The sequence below is a fragment of the Onychostruthus taczanowskii genome, unplaced genomic scaffold (genome assembly GCF_017590055.1).
Source record: "Onychostruthus taczanowskii isolate IOZ18803 unplaced genomic scaffold, ASM1759005v1 scaffold46, whole genome shotgun sequence".
Taxonomy (NCBI): domain Eukaryota; kingdom Metazoa; phylum Chordata; class Aves; order Passeriformes; family Passeridae; genus Onychostruthus; species Onychostruthus taczanowskii.
This window is the reverse complement of record NW_024502125.1, coordinates 5,155,803-5,177,457: the sequence shown is the minus strand read 5'-3', so window position 1 is coordinate 5,177,457 and position 21,655 is coordinate 5,155,803. Positions and strand designations below refer to the sequence as shown.

At 38.1% G+C, this 21,655-nt stretch overlaps 1 protein-coding gene across 1 annotated transcript in view; it reads right to left on the bottom strand.

The window, feature by feature from the left end:
- Positions 1-21,655, bottom strand: part of LHFPL2 (LHFPL tetraspan subfamily member 2) — a 116,223-nt gene that overhangs the window by 94,028 nt on the left and 540 nt on the right. The window lies entirely within an intron of this gene.

Here is a 21,655-nt window from a genome sequence, read left to right as displayed (position 1 = left end):
TGCTGCTCATCTCCTGCCTACTTTTGACATAGTGGTACCACCTGGCTGGTGGGTGCTGGGCATGCCCGCCAACACAGGATTCTCTCCGGAGGCTGTGCAGGTAAAAGGACTGTGCCTGCCCTGTAGTCCCACAGTGTATTGCTTTAAGAGGTAGCCCTGTAGCCACCCTTTGCCTGTCAGTTCAGGTGCTTCTGCTGAAAATGGATGACCTGTGTTTCCATCTGTCTGCACACTGGGGAACCCACCTGCAGTTACCACCTCCAAGTGTCCTCACCACCAGGTCACAGAATTGTCCAAAAGGGAGGAGTTGGAGGATTTTCCCATCTTACTGAAGCTGACCTACTCAAGAGTAAGACAGCCAACAGGACAGAGAAAATGCTTGAAAGAACCTGATTTAGTGAGAGAAAATGCTTGAAAGAACCTGATTTTGTAAGACTTAGCTGGTGCCTGCAGTTAGGAGTTGGGAATTACCATTTCTGAGCCCTATACTTAGGAGCTTGGCTGGTTTTAAGTAACTTCTTAAATATATGAAAAATATATGAAACTTCAGAGTCGGGAGAATGTGGGGCATGACAGCCATCTCATGTTTAATCAGAACATCGTTTTTTTTACCAGCGACTGATGATGAAGGCTGATGATAGGTTGCTGATACAAAAAAAAATGCATGTTAAAAGTGACCATGTTTTGGCACCAGTGAAAGGAAGTCTCCAGCCCAACAAAGAGCTGACTGCTGAGCTGCCAGGGTCATGGGGCAGGCAGGCAGGCTGGCTGCTGCACCATAGTCTCATTAGATGTGTACTTCAGAAACCAGCTTCCTCCCAGTTCTACAGCATGAGCAACTTGATGGTAACCTTGCACACTGAATTATCAGCTGTGTTACAACTTTGATTCACAGTACCACCAGAGGAAGGGAATTAAGTGTTATTTGCTAGAATATGTTGGAAGCATGTCATGTGATACATCGCCTTGTTTGTCACTGTGATGCATTTTTCATACTGAAGGCTTGATTGCCTCCAGGCAGCTGAAATCCAATGGCTTTAGTAAAAACCAATGGAAGATGTACTGCTTGCTATGCCTGACTGCTCTTTATTACAGATCAAAAGGGAAAAAAATGGGTTTTTTTAACACGGGATTAAAGGTGAAATTCAGCTATTCTCTAGCACATCTTTTGCTTTTGGTGCTTGCTTAAGAATCTTACTTGGAGCTGTGTTAATATATGTTAGTTTTTCCAAAGAGATTTTTCAGAAATTTTTTTTTTTAAGTTTAGCTTTCTAGAATTGGTATTCCTCTCTTGAAGAAATATAAGAAAAGCCTCTGTTTTTTTCTTGTTGAGAAAATGAGATTTGTTCAGCAGTGGAGTTCACATGTTTGAGCAGGTGATTTTTTTCAGGGATTTTTTGTTAGGTATGATTGTAAAGATTTTAATTGAGAAAATTAGTTTAAATTAGTTTCTTGGATCATAAAGAATAGAAATAGAATTCAGATCATCAGGTTCCTATTTGTAATTAATGTAAATCTTAAAAAAAGTTACTTCTGTGTAGAGTTGTTGTTGGCTAGTAGCTATTGTATGTATTTTCAGATCAAAGGAAATGACCTGCAAACAGGGGCTTTTTAAGTAACTGGGTTATTCTTTCTGAACACAGTAAATGTTAATCTTTAAACACGTGGCATCAAGGGGTTAACTTCTCTTAAGTGATTAGTCAGACTGGTGAAATATTTTGCCAATTAAGAAGGAGCAGATTTTATCTGACCTACTAGAGTGGGGTGGGATTGTTAAAGCTTAATCATTTATAAGCTACATTTGATGTAAGGGGCTAATGTTTATTGACTGAACTCTTGGATTTAACAGAAATTTTTCTGAAGTACAGTGGGATTTAATTTTATTTCATGTTGTCAGAGAAGTGTTGGGGGTGTTTGGTTTTTCGTTTGTTTTTTTTCTTTTCAAAACATTGAAAATACTCCAAGTTACTAATGCAGGTAACTAAACATCTGTGGAGTTTTGCTTACTAGAGACACAGATGACAGATGCACACATGCACGAATACATATTCATATGCATTCATTTGAATTAAAGCCAGCCCATTTGTGGAGGGGTTTGAAATTTGGACTAACTTCAAGACTGCTTCAAATTTTTTCTGTAGTTACTGAAAACTGAACGCTGTATGTAGTAGAGAAATAGTATGCTGGCCACATGAGAACTAATTAAAAGTATAGGCCTGAAAGGTTTTATCTGCAAGACCTGTAATAGGAGTTTATTATGGAGAGGAAAAGCTAGGGAGAAGAGTCAAATTAATTCTTCCCTTCCCTTCCCTTCCCTTCCCTTCCCTTCCCTTCCCAGAACTTTCTTCCTGGAACTTCCCAGAACTTCCCTTCCCTTAGCAGAGGAATGACATGGAACTGTTGGGCAGAAGAATGACATGGAACTGTTGGAGCAATTCCAGAGGAGGTCACAAAAATGATGAGAGGGCTGGAGCACCTCTCCTGTGAGGACAGGTGAGAGATTGGGGTTTTTCAGCCAAGAGATGAAAAGGCCCCAGGGTGCTCCACTTTATAGCGTCTTCCAGTACTTAAAGGGGGCCTAGAAAGCTAGAGAGGGACTTTTACAGGGGCATGTAGTAACAAGACAAGTGACAATGGCTTTAAACTAATAAAAGGGCAAATTCAGATTAGATATAAGGAAGAAGGATTTTACAGTGAGGGTGGTGGAACACTGAAGCAGGCTGCCCAGAGATGTGATAGGTTCCCCACTCTGGGAAGCATTTAATATCAGGTTGGATGAACCCCTGAGCAACCTGATCTAGTTGAAGATGTCCTTGCCCATTGTAGGGAGGTTGGACTATTAAAAGTAACTTCCAACTCAAAGTAGTCTATCATTCTATTAAACAGATTCATACCTCATCAAACTAGAAAGGCAGAACTGCTACATAACTCAAGCCATATGACTTCCCTGAAATAATTCAGCATTGAACTTCAGTTTATTTTCAAGGGTGGAAAAACCTATGGGGGAGGGAAATTGTAATCTTAATTCTAGCATTGACCTTAACTTTCTTAATTCCAGCCTATCTCAGTCTACTATAGATTTTTATGCCTTTTCTCTAGTAACAGTCAACATCATGTTATGATGTATCTCATGATACATAGACATTAGCAGGTTATTCCAGTAGCAATTGTACCAGTTCCAAAGAAATGATACAAACTTTACTCATAGGCAGAGCACCTCATTTTTATTCTCTGGAATTGTGACAGGTCCTTCCTCTTATCCTTGGATCTTCCCTCTATGTTGACAACTTATGTTGAGCTGATTATCTGCTGTGACCCTCTTTTCAGAGTTGCCACATTTCCGCATGACATGCCAATGGAGTTATTCATATTTCTCATCAGGATGACTTTGACTTCAGAAATTCCAACCTGTCCACATTACCATCTCTTTCTATTATTTGTCATTCCACTATCTGCCGTATGTTATTGGCATGGAAAGCACTGACTTTTTCCATCACTGGTGATTTTTAAACGCTCTTTTCATGTTGCAGGTTGAACAAGAATTAATCCAGAAATATATAATGCCTCCATTGCCCTGAAAGTCAAGCTGCCTGACCACAGGGGTCCTTTAGGGCCTTGCAAGCTCTGGCTGTGTGACTCTCCAGAGGCTCACATGGGTAATGTGATTTTTGTCACCAATAAAATGAAGAGTGAAGAGAGCAGCTTATCTGCAATTCCAGCTAAACAAGAACAACTCCATATTTACAGTTACATTAGGCACCTGTCAGTTAGCCAGGTCAAAGCTGATACTTTGATTTTCCTTTGGTTAACTTTGTGAGCAAAAATGGCTGTTGAAAGGTTAAATACTTCACCTAAGTCTATTACACATCTTTATCCATCAACTGGTCACTTCACATTATAAACAACCTAGAAATTTTCATCAGATGAATTTACCACGAACCTGTAACAGTCAACATTAGTTTTATACACTTATTCAATTGCCTATTAATTCAATCCCACCAAAGACAACCCAATGTCATATACACAGCCAGCCTTTTCCAGCATTTCTATCCAGTCCACCCAGCACCATTTCCCAGAAGGAAGGAGAGCATGGTTTTCAAGGCAGTACCCACTGCTCGAGGAGCAAAATATTGCTGCCTACTACTACTTGATGCAGAAGGTCAGGACTGAAATTACCAATGATGGGGCCCAGTGAATACATAGTGTATCACTGCCTCCTACCATCAATCTGCCCTTACCTTCTCAGGCAGCAAGGGCACTCTGACTGTTCAGCACAGTCACTCACACATCTGTACATTCAGCTCTTCTCTCCAGCAGTCCATAACAAAACACAGATACAGCCCGTAAGTCCATTGTACAACATTGAGTCATCACATGTAATCTAATAGAGACAGAACACTTATGTTATATTCTAGCCTCTGAAACTTCTCCAGAAGAAAATATAATAATAAATGTGTGGGAAAGGTGAAGAGGATAGAGATGTAAATAGCATTAATAGAACAGAGAACTTACTGCTCAGCTTTTCCAGATTTTCTGAATGCCCTTTCTTTGGCCTTGGTGATTTTAATGGATTCTGTTTATGGCTGTAGTTATTGGACTGGAGCCTGTTTTGTTACAGATTTGTGATAAGTGCTACAGTGTCTGTTCCAAATATTGAACAACACTAATTATAAATATCTTGTTGGTTTTACTCTCTCATTTACAGTTGTGCCATTCATACTAATGCCCAAACTGTAATGTGCTGTTCAATTTGCTTCTTACAGAAAATGCTCAACAGTCCTGAGCACAGTGATCAGGACAATCAAACTCAAGGGACAGAGTTTTGACTTCCCCTAAAGATTTGTAAGTGACTCCTCAGTATCCAAAAACTGAAGTCACCTGTGATGTGAAATAGGTGGGAGACTAAGTTTTGATAACACTGATTATTATCCTCCCTTAATAATTTAAACCACAAATGATTAATGCAAAAAATTACTATTTTTGTAATTTCAGATTTAATACAGATATACTGTGTATCTTAGAAATGAACAGACATCTGAAGCTTAATAGGTGGCACTGGGAAACATTTTGAGTTGCATCATGATGAGAAGACATACTCTACAAAGCTCTTAAAATGAAGAATCTACTGTGTAGCTGCATACAACCCCTGAAGACCAGACTTTGGGACCCACAAGCTCTCCAGCAAATGTATGCTCTCAAATAATTGAGACAAATAAAAAAATGTATGTTCTTTCAGAATTTTAAGACAATTGAAAATGGGCACGGAGCACTTACTATTGGAAAAGGGCTTTAATTGTGACAACATCAGCTATGCTGGCTTTGGGTTTTTAATTAAATTTCCAGCCCACATTTTCCATTTCTGCACATGCAGAACTAATCTCTTCTCATCTATGTGATGCTAATCAGATATATCATGTATAATTTTGATGGGTGGAAGCCATACATTCCAATTCACCTCCTTTTCTCCTTCATAGTACCTCCAAATTTCAGTCAGATCTCTGTGGTACTGCAACACCATCACTGCCAAATGGGTCATCTGTCTTTCATTACTTTACAGAAAAGTAATTTTTTTCAGTTTTAGATCAACAGACCCACCTAAACCTGAAACGCAAATATATAGCTAAAGCTGTCTACAGTTATTCCTAGTTATTAAAATTTTCAACACCAGTTCATGTTATAATTGATGCTGGTATTTTCCTCAAGTGTCAGTAAGCAGAGTTTTATAAAGGAAAGGAAGATTACATCTCATAAGTGTCAGTCAGCTTCTGAGGTAACTTTAAAAATACCCAAAACTCTCATCAACAGGAGCTCAACAATGCATTATGGGCCTCTTTACAATTCCATACAGTTCCAGACAACATTAAACACTAATTCCTCCTGAAGAGAAAGAGAAGTAGATAGACTGCTATTAGTGTTATTTAACATATACAGTTCACAACTACAGTTCTCCTGAAAACATCTGAAAGTGTACTTCAGGCAGTTCATGGTGTATCTGTTATACACTCTTACCATGTTGTAAGAATTGGAATTCTTCAATACTATATTAAATAAATAAATAAATAAATAAATAAATAAATAAGTTAAATTAATAGAATTAGGCTTTTGCAAGTGGCTGAAAAATATGCCCTGTTCACTTGGTACCTCAAGACAACCTCCCAGTACTGGACACCCTCTCCAAAGCTGCTCAGAACACTCTTCTTCTACCAAAGTCAGATCAAGCACAAGAAACCCAAACAAACAAACAACCCCCCAAAACAAACAAAAAACTCCCAACCAAACACCCCAAAAAGCTGAAACAAAAAAAAAAAGCCCAAACGAACAAAAAAAATACAACCCAAAAGCCCCCAAACGAAACATTAAAAAACCCCAAACACAACAAAACAAAGAAAAAAACCCAAATAGGAACAGATCTCTTAAGTAAATCTCTCTCCTTTCTCTCTTATCTGCACCCATTTATTTCTCAAATGCTTAACACAACTTCACTACTTGTCTAAAAGAATAATAAATACAGACTCTGAGGAACTGACAGGAGTAGGAGATAAAAAAATTCAAGATACTAAAGTGAAGATGCACTTTTTTGAAGCAATTATCTTCATTTCTGCTGAAACAAGACAGATGTTCCATTTAACAGACATAATTTCAATATAAAAATCAATACTTGAAATTTTATAAAGAAACTGACACCACTTAATTTTCTGCTATTCTGGTCCTATCAAAATGAAGTCCAACTTAACATCTAATTTTGCATTATCTGTTAAGAGAGGAAAGCAAAGATATTATTGCTTTCTATTTCAGAATAAAACTGTTAGTCCATGGATCGTGCTTTAAATTTTCATGTTAAAGAAATCCCTAGCTATAATGAAAGACCAACTCATAATATACATGTTTTCCTATTGCAAAACAATGCCCCTCAGTTATGCTCCAGAATATTGAGGTTTCTTAGAAGCATTTTTTCTCAACAGCAGTCATGCCAAAAAATGGACAAGTTGAGAAATTGATTGCAGCTTTAAAAGTCAATCCACTCAAACAATTCATGCAACTAAAAAGACTAATAGTTCAACAATGCAACGAATAAAATTACTGTAAAAAGGGATGAGCTAACTTTGCTTTTACTAACTTTTGATTGTGTTAATTTTTTGGGCAACATTTATCTTTCTAAAGCATCAACCATAAATGCACAAACTATAAATGTAAGCAGACAGAATCACAGAAAGCTTCCTCAAATTATGAAATGAGCGAATGCCTCATGACTTCAAAATCTGCATTTACCAGGGATAATTAATTTAATGAATGACACTTCCTGGCAGTGTGCCAACCCACCTCTTAGGGAAACACCAGAAGACTGTATGACTACAGATGCAGTTGTTCACTGAGAAGTAAATTATGAGCAGTACTCATTAATTCATAAGAAGAGATATAGCTATGAGGTTTTGGAAGAGGAATGGAAATACCTCAGTCATTCCTTTTGTTCAAAAAATTCTGCTTCCCTGTTTTTTAGAACAGAGGTCATATTCCTTTGTTTTGTTTGATCTAGTTCATTGCCTATTGGTTACACTTAAAATTTCCAGTGACTGATTACATGAACCATTTGACATAATCACACATGAAAGTTTCCCAGACATGGAAAATGAAAGGGGTTAACTATAAACCTACACATCTAAGTATCACCATGTAGATTCTGCATATTAAAATCAATATTTGGCAAATATTTCCATTACAACTTCTAACACAAGTTCAAAAACTAATAAACTTTAGCACTAATGAAGCTAAAGTTCATCTAAAAACAGCAAAAACCCCACAAATGGTTCTCAGAAATTGGAGGTAGGGAATAGACAGTCTGCTCAGTCTAGGTCAATGCAAGACTGCTCATTACAGCACTGCTTTCTGAACAAAGTAACCCATTTAATTTTATTGCATCTGACTAATGCAATTTTTGGTATTTGATAGGAAACAGTTCCAGAGAAAATTATTTCAATACAAAACATAACACTGACACATAGCTAACATTTTCTTCATTTCATTATCACCTTGCTTCTTTGCCCTAATTTCACCACTGTTCAAAAAGGCTATTAAGAGTAGTTTTGTTTCCCTCACAAATCTTCCCACCAACCCTTTGATCCTTTTGACACCTTCTTCTTAATTCCTGTGAATCCATCAACAACTTTTCATAACATGTACCTTGAAATGCCTGCAATTCAAACAAATGTAAATGCAAATGGACAAAGAAGTGTTTATAAAACGGGAAAGAAACAATTTTTCTCTCGCCCCCTTTGTTTGTCCCTAGAATATTTTGGCATACAATTGGAACTTATATTTCTTCATTACTACCTCAAACTCAGATCTTACAGATTTTCCTAGTTCTTTAATAGTTTTCAGGTTTCTCAGACCCATTTTCTTTTTAGTTTAAAATACACAACTGCATATTATTAAATAAAATATTTCAAGAAAAAACTCAATTAAGTTCTTCCTCTTACTTAAATTGGGATGCTTGATGCTGAATGAGGATGATACTATGATTCCTATATCTGATGATATTTTTTTCACAGATTTCTGTCCTGGAAAATCATGTACTAGGTGTTCTGCATGCCAATTATGGTCAAACACTACTTTTTTCACATGTCCACTCAATCAAAATTAAGACTGCGTTTTTTTGTGAGGCTCAAAATACATCTCAAAAATTACCAATATAAAAAACAATCACATTATTATACATATTAAACATCATGAAAACTGCAACACACAGCCATTTGCTTTTATAATATTTTCCAGACAGTACACATGTTTAAAAATTTAACTATTCACATATTTAAACAGCTATCTATCTTGTGCTGGAATAAACCAATGCATAGGTGGTGAATCTTCCAGCTGAACTGCACAAAAACATTAGTACACAGAAAAATAAGTGAAAGGGAGCCAAAATATCTCCCCCTCTACAGGCAGAAGCTCAGTTAAGCATATGAAAAAACATAGTCATTAAGGAAACTAGTTTATCTTCTGTTTCTGAAAGGATGTAATAAATAACAGACATAACTACAGTGTGGGCCATGTTCAGTAAATCTGTGAGGTCTCTTGGACCACACACTCCCTCCAGAAAGTCACACATATTAGTGATGAAGCAACTCACCCACCCAAGGCAATGCTCAGATCACTTACATATGGCTGGAAAAGGAGAGAGAGACATTCACCAAATGGTTACCAGCATCAAGAACTACCACCACTGCCAGACTCAACACCAGCTATGCCAGTGGCATTTGAGGATGCAGGAATAGCTACAGGCCTCTTCAGAGGCTTGAACTCCCCAATAATCCAATGCAAATAGGAAAAACAAAGTCTTCTGTTGACTGCTTCATTTATTTTTTAAAACTTCAAGGTGCAAAAGCCCTCAGAACTACAAAGGTCTCTGAGCCACAGTCAGCAACCACAAAAGTGGGTATGGATGATGTGCTGCCAGCGTACAATGCAAATTAAACCTACATGCAAAGGAAAAGGAAAACCAACTACTTCCTGATCATGTTAAATTACAGAAGAAGAAATATGAAATTTTTCATTCAACAGCTGCTTCTCCTCCAACTGGCTGACAGGTTAGGTGTGTCTGCCCTTTCCAAAAAACTAACGTACCCTATCTTCAAAATAAGATAGATCACATAGGAGCCATTAAAAAACTTGGCTCTCAACAGATCCATAATCCAGGGGGATGGACCAACTACTGAATCATTTATTCCACTGTGAAGGCATGTGAACTTCAAAGAAAAAAGGAGAAAAAAAAGCAGAAAAAAAATCAAGCTTCTGCAGCCTAGACAGTTTTATGCTGACTATAACCATATATAGTTTTCTGCTTTAAATCTTTATCTCAGTCAAATGAAAATACAAACACACAAATAAAAACAACTAAAATAAATTATGCATGGAGAAATTAAGATTCAAAGCTTAAATCAGCCTCTACTCACTAAGGACAATGCTGAGCAGCAATGTTCATTCCTCTCTTGGTTCATAGACAAAGACTATACTACATTATTAAACCATTAATGGCATGCACATTTTAAAACACAATTCAAACTAGTTAAATTCAGAGCAATGAGGACATATAACTCACCAGAATCAAATAATTAATTTAGTTATATGCAAAACAAGAAGAGTGGCATACAGCAGAGAGACTCTATCAAACTGCTATTTTTAAGCAGCAGACAGAAGAGGTTGGTGGACCTATTTATTATTCCTTAAGCAGGACACCAGCTTCACTGCAAGACCAGAACAAACACTATTTCTACCATCAAAATGCAAATTAAAGAGATACACTCTTTGCTTCTCTCAAGCAAAATCAAGATGCCTGTGGCTATCCAAAGACAACAGAATGCTCCCTGTCCTGAGCAAGGAAGCTCACAAAGAGGGACCCCTTGCACTGTCACTTGGAGCTCCTGCCTTCTCTTTTTATGTGCCCCATGCACAGGACTCTTCAAGACATCTCTGTATATTAAGTCCTATTGATGCTTGTTTGTTCCTATTTCATGTAGTGCATTTTTGTTATTCGTACCAATTACAGTTCCTTTAGGAAAAACAAATGTTTTGACCATACCTGCTTCCTCTTTAAATAAGAAGATACATAGTCATCTGAGCTTCTGAGGCTATGCAGAAAAACCACAGGAAATAAACTTAAAAACAAGCCTCTGCTTTCTAAAAAAGAAACTTTGTATTTCTGAGAATTTGACTGAGGAAGGACACATAATGGTCTAAGTCAGCCCACAAAAAGTAAGTAGCAGATAATTGTGTTTCTCCCCCAGACTGCAAACCACTTCACCATACACTGGGACTCTAAGTGCTCATTCTTCAGCTATCAGGCCAACTTCCTCCTATGAGTTGTAACAGCTGAAGACTTTGGATAGTATATTTCACTTTTGCAAAGATGGCTACACATAAACTGCTCTCTTCAGCTGATGCCTCAGGCCAGAAAGACACCAGTCTGATGTACTATTATAGCAGATTTGAATTAACCAATGCTTCTAAATAGCATTTCATATTATCTGACAGAGAAGAACACAAAAGAGCAATAATAGCACTGATACTGATCAGTTTTTGTTCAGTCCTTTCAGTAAAGGAAGGCACATTGGAAAGAGAGAGATCTCTTTCCCATATTATTTGGTTTGTTTGACTGAAATATGAACTTTTCATCCTCACTGAAAGAAAAACAAATTACTCAGTCAATATCTGAGGTCAACGAACAATCAATCATGATTGCTACCTAGATACAATGACATTTTTTATTTTTTTTCAGCATAACTCAATAGCAAAAGGCTAAATGGACAAAAAAATTACAAAGATTTTTATTTATTTTTTGTTTACTGTTTTCACAGATCACATTTAAAGTGTGAGTCTCTCTGATACATTCCCCAGATTTCTGGGAAAGAACCTTGCACTATTCTTCAGCTAAAAGACAGTTAGATATCTAAACAGTAGCTTCATGTTAGCTGGCACACTTGTAAGTATAATCAGTTAAAGACAGCTGAATCTTTCTCTGTCCATACAGGAGAGGTGTTTTAGTCCAAGAGAAAAGCTGGAAAACTTTACTGCCTAAAAAGAATAGTTACTTTTATCAGTTCCAAAATACCAGCTGTGATGCTGTTAACTGTGACTAACTGAATTTGGCACAGCTTTAATAATCCTTCAGAGAAGAGAATTCTATTTGCTATATGCAAATACATCATCAGTTCAAATATCTGCAAGTATTAAATGATGATATTTGAACAAAATAATCTTTCTAGGGTTTCCTAGAGTCTATTCTTAAAGCAGTCAGAAAACAACTTTACTAACATTAATTAATGTTCACTCAGTATGTAGAGATCAAAGTATTTACTATATACAAATATCCCAACAATAACACAAGAGCACTCACAGTTATTTACAACAAACTTCAGCAGTGTCACCTACACAAACCAAAATGTTGCCTTTTCCTTCCCACCTCCAAAGCCACACACTTCAAGTAAAGCCCACTCTGGTATGTGAAGCAAAGTGTATGGAGTAAAAGTATGATCAATTTACTCAACAGCACATGTAGTTACAGACTACAGAGGCTCAGGAAGGAAATTCCTAATATCTACATGATCCTTTTCTCTTCAACTCAGACTCCACTGCAGTAGCACAGGATAAATCTAGGAAATCAACCACCAGTAACACAGAACAACCTAATAACTGGCACAAAACACCCTCACTGCCACTATGATCCTGCACAGGCTTTGAACCTCCTGGCAAAATTGCTTTTCCTCATGCCCCAAACCACTGAGAGGAGGAACGTAAAATTGTTTACTTGATATTACAAGAATAGAGGAAACATTTGTGTGGTAAAACATGAAGCAGCCTACAGATATAGTCTGGAGGGAAAACACTATTAATTTAACCCTCACACTCACTTCAGAATACCTAGCCAAAATGTGTTAAACATATTAATACACAACAGAAAAGTAAAGAAGACGTGCAACATATGGCTGTGTCTTCATAAATGCCAGATAACCATTTGGAACATCACCATTTTGTATGACCACTATGCAATACAAATTAATGCCCAAGCAAGCAAAGACACAAGCACATTTCTGTCAAGTTTGCCTGAGTGCAGGATGCTGCATTCAAGCTGACTTCACATCAACTGAAAAAGTAAAAACAATATCTGTTTAGGTATTGTCAGAGTCACAGAGAGATGAGCAACATCTGACAGAGCAGAAGACCTACTAGTATACGGTTAACATTAAAACTGGGGATGAAAAGTTATATTTACATGAGACATTTGCATCATGTGGCTATGGGTTTTGATTAGCTTACAAATGCCTTAAAGATGAATCATTGAATCAACAATCTAAATCAAGTAAATCAGTAAATCAGCATCTATGGTAAAGAACAACAAAGCATCCTCCTCCCTCTATACTCATCTGTCCCCATCAGAGACATAAAGGCTTTCAGTCTTTTCTCTAACTCTGCAGGGAATCTCATGTAGCATGTGTTCATGTAAGCAGTTAAAATGTATTTACACTAGAAGGGAGATGGGCAAAAAACCAAAAAACTTTCACATTAAATACAATTTCACACACATGTAGGAGAAAATAATTCAGAAAAGCCAAGTTAGGATTACAGACATAGCTGCTTGGATTGCCTAAATGAGACAATATGTATTATCTCATCTGGCAGTTTAGCATGACTGAAATGAAACATAATTTGCAGTTGACGCCAACTGGCAGGAGACAAACATTCATGATAATCTTTGTGTTCTATTAAGAAAGTTCTTCTGTCTTAAATTACATGGAAAATGGATTGGAGGCTTTTGGTCTAAAAAATACAAGGGTTGCAGATGCTACCCTGAGCTGTTAACTCATAGAAAAATGCGTCTTAAGTTTTTACAATTAAAAAGGACAAATCTAAAATCATGCCAGGTCAAATCGTCTATGCAGTACCTCTGTCTCCAAGAGCAGCCAAAAGCAGGTGTCTGGGGAAGAGCATGAGAATACTGTAATCATTTAGTCATACTTTCCCCAAATACGCTTGTCTCCAATAATTTGCAGCTCAGGGACTTTCAAAGCCAGAGGTCATGCTTATGTATTTAATAATCCCTTACAGACTCTTTTTTCCATTAATTTTGTCCAGTTTCACTTCTAATTGATATAAATTTTCAGTATCCACAACTTCCTGTGGAGTTACACAATTTAATATATGTGCATTACAAAATTCCTCTTTCTGCTATTCCAAACCCAACACCTGCTAGTTTAATTTTCATGCTCATTAGTTCTTGTACTGGGAGAGAAAATGAACAACTTATCCCTAAGCCCCTCACCATGCCATTCATGTTTTTACAAAAGTATCATCACATCCCAGATGTCTCTTCTCCTCACCAATTTAACTGCTGAAGAGAGTCACAGTGCTGAAAAGAAGATCCTCATCACATCACTAAGTAAGAGGAGGATCCCATTCTGATTTATTCTACATCATTAGAGCCTCAAGACAAATATATTCTTAACTGGACAAACAAAATAGATGTGAAGTAATGAAAGGTAACCCAAAGAAAAGCAACAAAAATAACCGGTGTACAAAACTCAGTGCCTGTGAGGTGAAAAAAAGCAGGCTATTATAGCTTAGAAACCATAATACACAAAAAATAATTACTTACTTTGTCCTAGACAAATGTAGAATGAGCAACTGTAGTATTAAATTACTACAGGAAAGGAATTAATTGGATAACACACAAAGAAAATTTTAACATGTCATGATGATATAAGGGAGACCACTGAGTTCCTTAGAACAAGTCACAGATGACAGATACAGATGATCCTAATGTGAGGCAGAAGAATGGGGCAGATAATGCCATAAGGTCTCTTCTGGTCCTATCTTTCTATGATCCTCTTGGGACATCAGGTGGAATCTCTTCCTCCCAGTGATTCAACAACAACAAAATAAAAAAGCGGGGGGTGGGGTGGGGGTGGGTGGTGGAAGGTTAAAGGGAGCTACAGGGTTGACCACTCTGGAAAATAAGAAGTTACAACCTGCTCATAAATAAATTATTTATTGAGACCCTTTCCTTGCCCAGTTCCAAGCAGCCAGTGGAAAGAATGAGGAACCACCAGTCAAGAGCTGGAGACACTTTGCTGAAAATGTGGACTTCTATTCTCTGACCTTGCCTGGGCCTTCTTTAAAGCTGGTTGGGAAGCGGAGTCATACTACACAGAGTACAAAGCACATGAGTATGTGAGACAGCTCCGACGCTCTCTTAAGGATTGTTTACCTACTGTGCAATGCATGCAGTGAGCAACAGAAAAACAAGGTAAACTGTTGGTACAGACTAGTCAAACACCAAAAAATTAGACTATTCCTAAAGCTCTGTTTTAGACAGGACTTTCAGTCTTTCACATTAACATGTACCATTCTTGCAGTAACCAAGCTCAAGAAAGGCTGGATATTTCTGTACTCCAAATTCAGCTGCGATAAAAGGCAAGTTCAAATTCAAGCTGCCAGGGCTATCATGGAATGCGGTCTGGGCCATTTAGATGTAAAGATTGGTCGAAGGTAATTGCACTGATTTTATGCAGTCATGATCATGACTAATGATTGAATAAACATGTGTATGCAACACAAACCTCATCTACATTCCTGCAAAGTGGATACCTCTTCTAAATGACCTACCATCTCAGCAGTGCAATCAGCTGGGCAGTATGCGTAATATCTTATACGCCAGCTGTCATGTAGCATGTCTATCAGTACCTTTAAAAGCCCCAAAACAGAGAAAAATTAAGATGTTTGTTAACTCCTTAAAGGGAAACCATACCAGATAAAAACTAGCTGGAGAAAAATCAATGCACAGAGACAGAGAGAGAGAGAGAGCAATGAGATGTAGGAATGCATGAAGCTTTTACAATTATGCCGTATTCATCCCACCACTTGTGTTGAACTTAAAATGACTTTCTAAGAGCACAGAAACATATCCACAAATATGACTGAATATAAAATTAAAATATATGCTACTATTTCCCATATGCAAAATAAAATAATACATTACAATATTAAAACTAGAACTTACATTTAAAATGTTCTTGTAAACATAAATTACTCAGACCTGCCTGTGCAGAATTCTGGAATTCAAGTTTTATCAGGCTATTCTGAAATAGAGTTAGAATTGCCAAAGTTTTCATGATGACCATGAATACCTACTGCCTTATTTTCTGAAAGAAGTTTCATAGCAGGCTGCAAGAACTAGAGTATTTGCACAAGATATTCTCCAATATTTTTATTTAAAGCATATTTCAGTATGTATTATTCATCAGTACTAAACAGTTGTGCAAAAAGATGCTGCCATTCTTTGCACAAAAGAACTCTGTTGAGGTACTTTGTACAAATATTGCTTTAGCTGTCATGACTGTCACTCAGTCTCCCTCATGGGGATAGGGAAGAGAATCAGAAAAGGGAAAATGATAAAACTCACGACACTTTAATAGGTAAAGCAAAAGCTATACACTTAAGCAAAGCAAAAGAGGGAACTGAATTAATGCTTCACATGGGCAGGCCAGTGTTCATCAATCAGCAGTGGAGAAGGGCTCCATCACAGCTAAAAGTGACTTGGGAAGACAAACATCATCACTGCAATCCCCTTCTTCTTCGCCCAGCTTTATTGCTAAGCATAATGCTGGTTTCACACCATAGGACTTGGTGTGAAACACCCCTGGAACCAGTTGTGGTCAGCTATCATGGCTGCATTTCCTTCCAGCTTCTTGTTCATCCCAGTCTACTTGCTACCAGAGCATGAGAAGCTGAAAAGTCCTTGACTTGTTGTGACTACAGCTCAGCAGCAACAAAAACATCACTGTGCTATCAACATCAGTCTCATACTAAATCCAAAACATAGGACTATATCAGCTATTATGAAGGAAAATAATTAACTCAGCTGAAACCAGAACATCAGTAAAATCCTAATACCTGATAGAATATGTGCTCTTATCTGCAGCACCTTCTCTTCTACAGGTACTTTAACAGCAGGAACAGTAACTATATTTACAACACTGTATATACATATATGACTTAATAAACATTAAATAAAAAACCTCACCCCTTTATACGAAAGTATTTTTGGCACAACCTTCCCTCCACACACTTACTGTTTAGAGATGATGTATCGAAGTAATATGCATATGCTAAGAGACAAAACAAGAGTACATAACCATTAAAGACAAATGTATCTACCAACATATAATACTGGTGTATTATCACCACCACACACTTCAGGTTTAGACAAATGAAAGTTCAATGAAAAGTCTGAAAAACTTGTTTACAGAGATCCCAGACAAAAGCCTTGCAAGCTGCAATTCACTGACCTATGTAAACTGATTTGGCTTTCAGATAATCTCCCAGTGAATACTATTGCAAAATCTATAAACACAGATGGCACCAACTGGCACCCTATCTGCAATCTCAGCAGAAGATCAAATAAATACAGAGACTGAATTTATTTTCCCACATCACAGGTAATTCTTTCCAAACAGGTTTAAGGGATTATCACTGAAAGCTGAAAAAAGAAAGTTCTGCCACGGCTAACCAAAGTCTCAACCACCCTGAGAAGTCACACTGCTCAAATAAAACAGATTTTAAAACTGTATGGCTTTTAATAAAGTAATGCAACATTAAATTCAGACCAGGCTCTGGTTCTAATTGCTACAATCACAATATTGACCATTTCTATTAGCATTAAACTCACAGGATTTTCTCCTAAAGCACCCTTACAGAAGAACTTAATTGGGATCAGAAGGAATGAAAAGGCTGACAAGCTACAGTCAAACTTTAAGGTAAATTATGGGTTGTACTATTAAGGCATAGTATATTATTTTATCTATTGATCTATCTATTATTTTATGCTATTGATCTGGAATGGAATGACAGCATTGATACTGCTGAATTTCAGAAATTATGTACAAGAAAGGCATATAATGTATGCAATGTCAGGTGTCAGCAAGCATGAAGATCACTTAGTCAACTCTAAAGCTACTACTGTGTATATAAGTAAAATCCAAAACATACTCATCAGTAAGATGTAAGATACCACAAAGAACACATCAGTCCAAAAATACCTTCACCATCTTTAAGATGACATTAAGACAAGGAAGTCTGAAATACAGCAGTAACACCAATGACAAAGGAGACTGCACAGCTGCTTCAGCAATATTGCTTCATTGATTGTTTCTGGGCACTAGAAGATGTTAAAGGTAAAAAAAAAAATCAGCTAAAATAAGCCTTCCTTGCGTGTCTGGATTCATTACAGTAGTCTCAGTGGCTACAACACAAAATTATGCTTCCTTCAAAACATTTTTTGCTCTTTTCATAGTATTTAATTCTCATGGTTTATCATTAACTTCCTGTGTTTTCACCATGGACTTCAGAGAAAGCCAGAAAGAAACCCCAACCAACAACATCTAAACCAAAATAAGAAATATTTTAGAACAAATTGCTGCAGCATTCCTCTCATGCATCAGTGTATCAAATATTCTGGATTCTCCTTTGAAGAACCCACATCTAACTTAACTATAGAGCTCTGAGCTGAAAAAGACAGAACTAGAAGACAATGAGAACTGGAGAAATTAATCTTTAGCAAAAGACCATGCTGCTTTTCTTTTTTTTTTTTTTTTTTTTTTTTTTTTTTTTTTTTTTTAATTACGCTAGTGAATCAGAAACTGGAACCTATTATGTGAACAGCACAACAGTCTCTAAATATCTTTTGCCGTGATTTATTTATACTCAGTCATGGATACATACTATAAGTGTCCATACTGTAAGTGTCAAATGTATTGCCACAGTTCAGAATTTCAGATACATTCCCAACTCATTCACACAGATTGGGTACATTTGCTGTCAGTGTTTGCCATTGTAGCAAGTTTATAATTTAATTATTTTTCCACCGTGCATTTAGTTTTCTTTGGAATTACCTACCACAAAAATGTCTTTTAGGAAAATATGTCTAGGAAAATTGATTACTCTCTGATTAACTGATGGTGAAATACTTATTCATGGTTAATGTCTCACCTGTTAGAGTTGTAAAGAGAAACAAAGGCAAATTAAAAAGAAATTAAGACCTCAGATCTGCATTTTTTTTTCCAAAATGCATCACCTTCTGTCAGCAGTATAACATGAAAATATCACTTTATTTACAAGACAGTAAAACAGTACTTGTTTAGACAGCTTTCACAGTATCTGGCCACAACTCCTGAGCAATTTTAAAATGGCAAGGGATAACAATACTATTTTTTTTAAACTGGGCTTTACAAATGCCCTACATTCAGCTTTATTCCAATCCATATGTAGGACAGTGATTTTGGAAGAATGCATCCTGTTAGTTCCACCTTCCCAGGGCAGATTTTAGGCACCACAGCTCAGGAGAATCCTGTCAATTTTCAAGAAAGCTAAAAAGCCAGATGGGAAAGCTGAAAAGCCAGAATGGAAAAGTCTTTGGTATTATTTTAACAGACTTGTCAACTACAATCACATCAGCAATTGTCTTTCCATCAACAAAGAGCTCTGAGAATCAGTAACACCTTCCAGCAACTTGCCACCTCTTTCCTTGTTCCCAAATGAGTTCAAAATGCTGACACCCCAAAATTATTTATCATGTAGGCAGAAAGCAGAGAAATGGGAACCCTTGAGAGGGAAGGGAGGCACTGAAAACACAGAGGAAAGCAAGACAAAGGAAGACACAGAAAGCCCTTGTTCACAGGGAAGGAATGGGGACATAAAACAGTTTCTCTTATTGCTACCAGCAGTTGGAAGCTGAGCACTGCTCTCCTCCCCACAGGCTGGATGGTGAAGGTGAAGGGTCAGCCAACAAGAGGAGCTGTGTGCGCTTTGCCTGGGCACGAACACACGAGCACACATGTGTAGGAGGTGAGGACAGTTAGGGACAGCAGGGCAGGCATCCTCACCCTCCCACTTCAAGCTTTAACAAACACCTCTGAGGCAAACAGCAGCTTCACCAGGGCTATTTCTATGTGGAGACACTCTTTCCTCTTTGTCATGTAACAAGCTGTGTTTAAGATGCTGAGGGTAAAATTCCTAGAAACTGTTTTGTTGCCTGATTTTTTTTTTCCCTTCTGATTTGCAGAAATCTTATATTAGCTAGGAGCTGCCATCCGGTGTTCAACACGTCCCCTGTGTTGCAACCACCACTTCTCTTTTACTGGGGAGCCCTCCAATGGGTACTCAATGTCTAACAGAGTAGAATCTTCTGGAAAGATAAATTTTGATGAATAATAATTCTGTTCTCCAAAACACTCAGGAAAATAATGAATCCTCCTTTTCATGTAATTATTATTGAAACAGCAATGTCTACACCATATGCAAAATAAAACACCAGGTTTCTTGTCTGGTTGCCAACTAAACAGTCGCAGCCCAGTCAGATTCTGCTGATGCAACAACACATAGTAGTTAATAAGTCATTGTCCTACTGTATTACAGAACACCACAAGCAATCTTCACAGCTACAAGCTAGAACACGAAAAAGGATCATGGCAATTACTGGCTTCCTTTCAGTCTTTGCCAGCCGTACTTCTGATCCTAACTTACCAGCCCAGCACAATCAAGAGTGTCTTAGAAGATGTGGTGGAACAATGCTTTGATTAAATAAGTAATAAAAATAACTGTAACATTCTTACACAGCAATGTTGCATCCATTCCAGGGATTTATAGTCGTAAAAGAAAATGACACACTACTACTATACTTGCCTGATGTGTGGGTACATCATCATGCAAACATTTCCCAGAATGCTTAATAAAAACAGATGATTAACTAAAAAAAAGATAAAGTGGGCAATTTCCTCCACACTGATTAAACCCACTGCATGACTCAGAGGGAGAAATCCTGTGAAGTGAAGTGATTAAAGCTGGAGTAGCTGCAACTAGCATATTGAATGAAAAACTGAGCAAGGGTTCCATGAAACTGTGTCTGAGATAAAACCCTGTCATTAACAACTATCTTAACAGTCTGTCTACATCCTGACCTAACAATGCATGAAAATGGATAAAATACTCAAGAAGATCCCAGAGACTATTTTGGTTTATATTTTTGTAGTATGTTTGATTCAGAAAAAATAAAATGTAATGTCACTGACATTTCCCAGTTAGCCACTCTTCATGCACAGCATAAATTTAGGTCTCTATAAATTATTATAAGGGCATAAGGTTCCTGTGACCAAAGCAAACCCAATGGAAACAACAGGGCCCCTTGCAGGTATGAGCTTGAGCAGTCAGAACCCACTGCAGGACTGGGACCAAGGAGACATCTTCATTAAGAGATCTTTAACGGTGCCAAGAAAATGTTTCCCTAAGAAAGCCAAACCTTGTTATTAACAAATATAATATTCTCTTCTGGATGAGGTCAGCTGGAGCTCTGTAATTGTGCTCATTTATTCCTACTAATACATCTCTCATTAGGATGCACACATTCGCAGCGTCTCATCTTCTTAGTTCTGGCTTGGTGTAAACTTACTATGATGGTGCAACATTGCTGCTCTGCCACCAGGTACTGGCAGCGTGTGCACTTGTCTGGACACGGCACTGCCAGCCCATGCTGTTTTACTTGATGTTGCTCCAGTGCACCCACAACTTCTGAATTATAGGATCCAATCTCACAGGTGTGTTACTGAGTGCCTTTGGAGCAACACCTAAACTACCAAAAAAAGTGCACTGGTAACCTGTGCTGCCTGCCCTTCCCTGAAGGGCCCTAAAAACTAAAATACACACACACATACACACAGACACACACAGACACACACATCCCTCTCTCAAAAACTGGTCCCAGAAACACGACGGGTATGAAGAACTCGTCAGCGATGTGAAGGTTCCCAGGTGAGCTTTGAACCGTCGCTCCCAGAGGCAGCTCGCGGAAAGTCAAGAAGCTCCCGTGCCCCGCGAAGGGGCTGCAGGTGCCCGGGCCAGAGGCGGCCAGGGGCAGCCCGCCCCCCGCTACCCGTCCCGCACGAAGCCGACCGGGGCCCCCCGACGGGCGGTGCCCCCGCGGCCCCGCCCCGCTCCTTACGGCGCGCAGGGAGCGCGGCCGCCCCGCCGTGCCGGACGTGTGCGCGGAGCGCAGCCAGGCGCCGCGGACCCCCGCCCGCTGGCCGGAGAGAGCCGGGAGCGGCCGCCCGGCAGGACC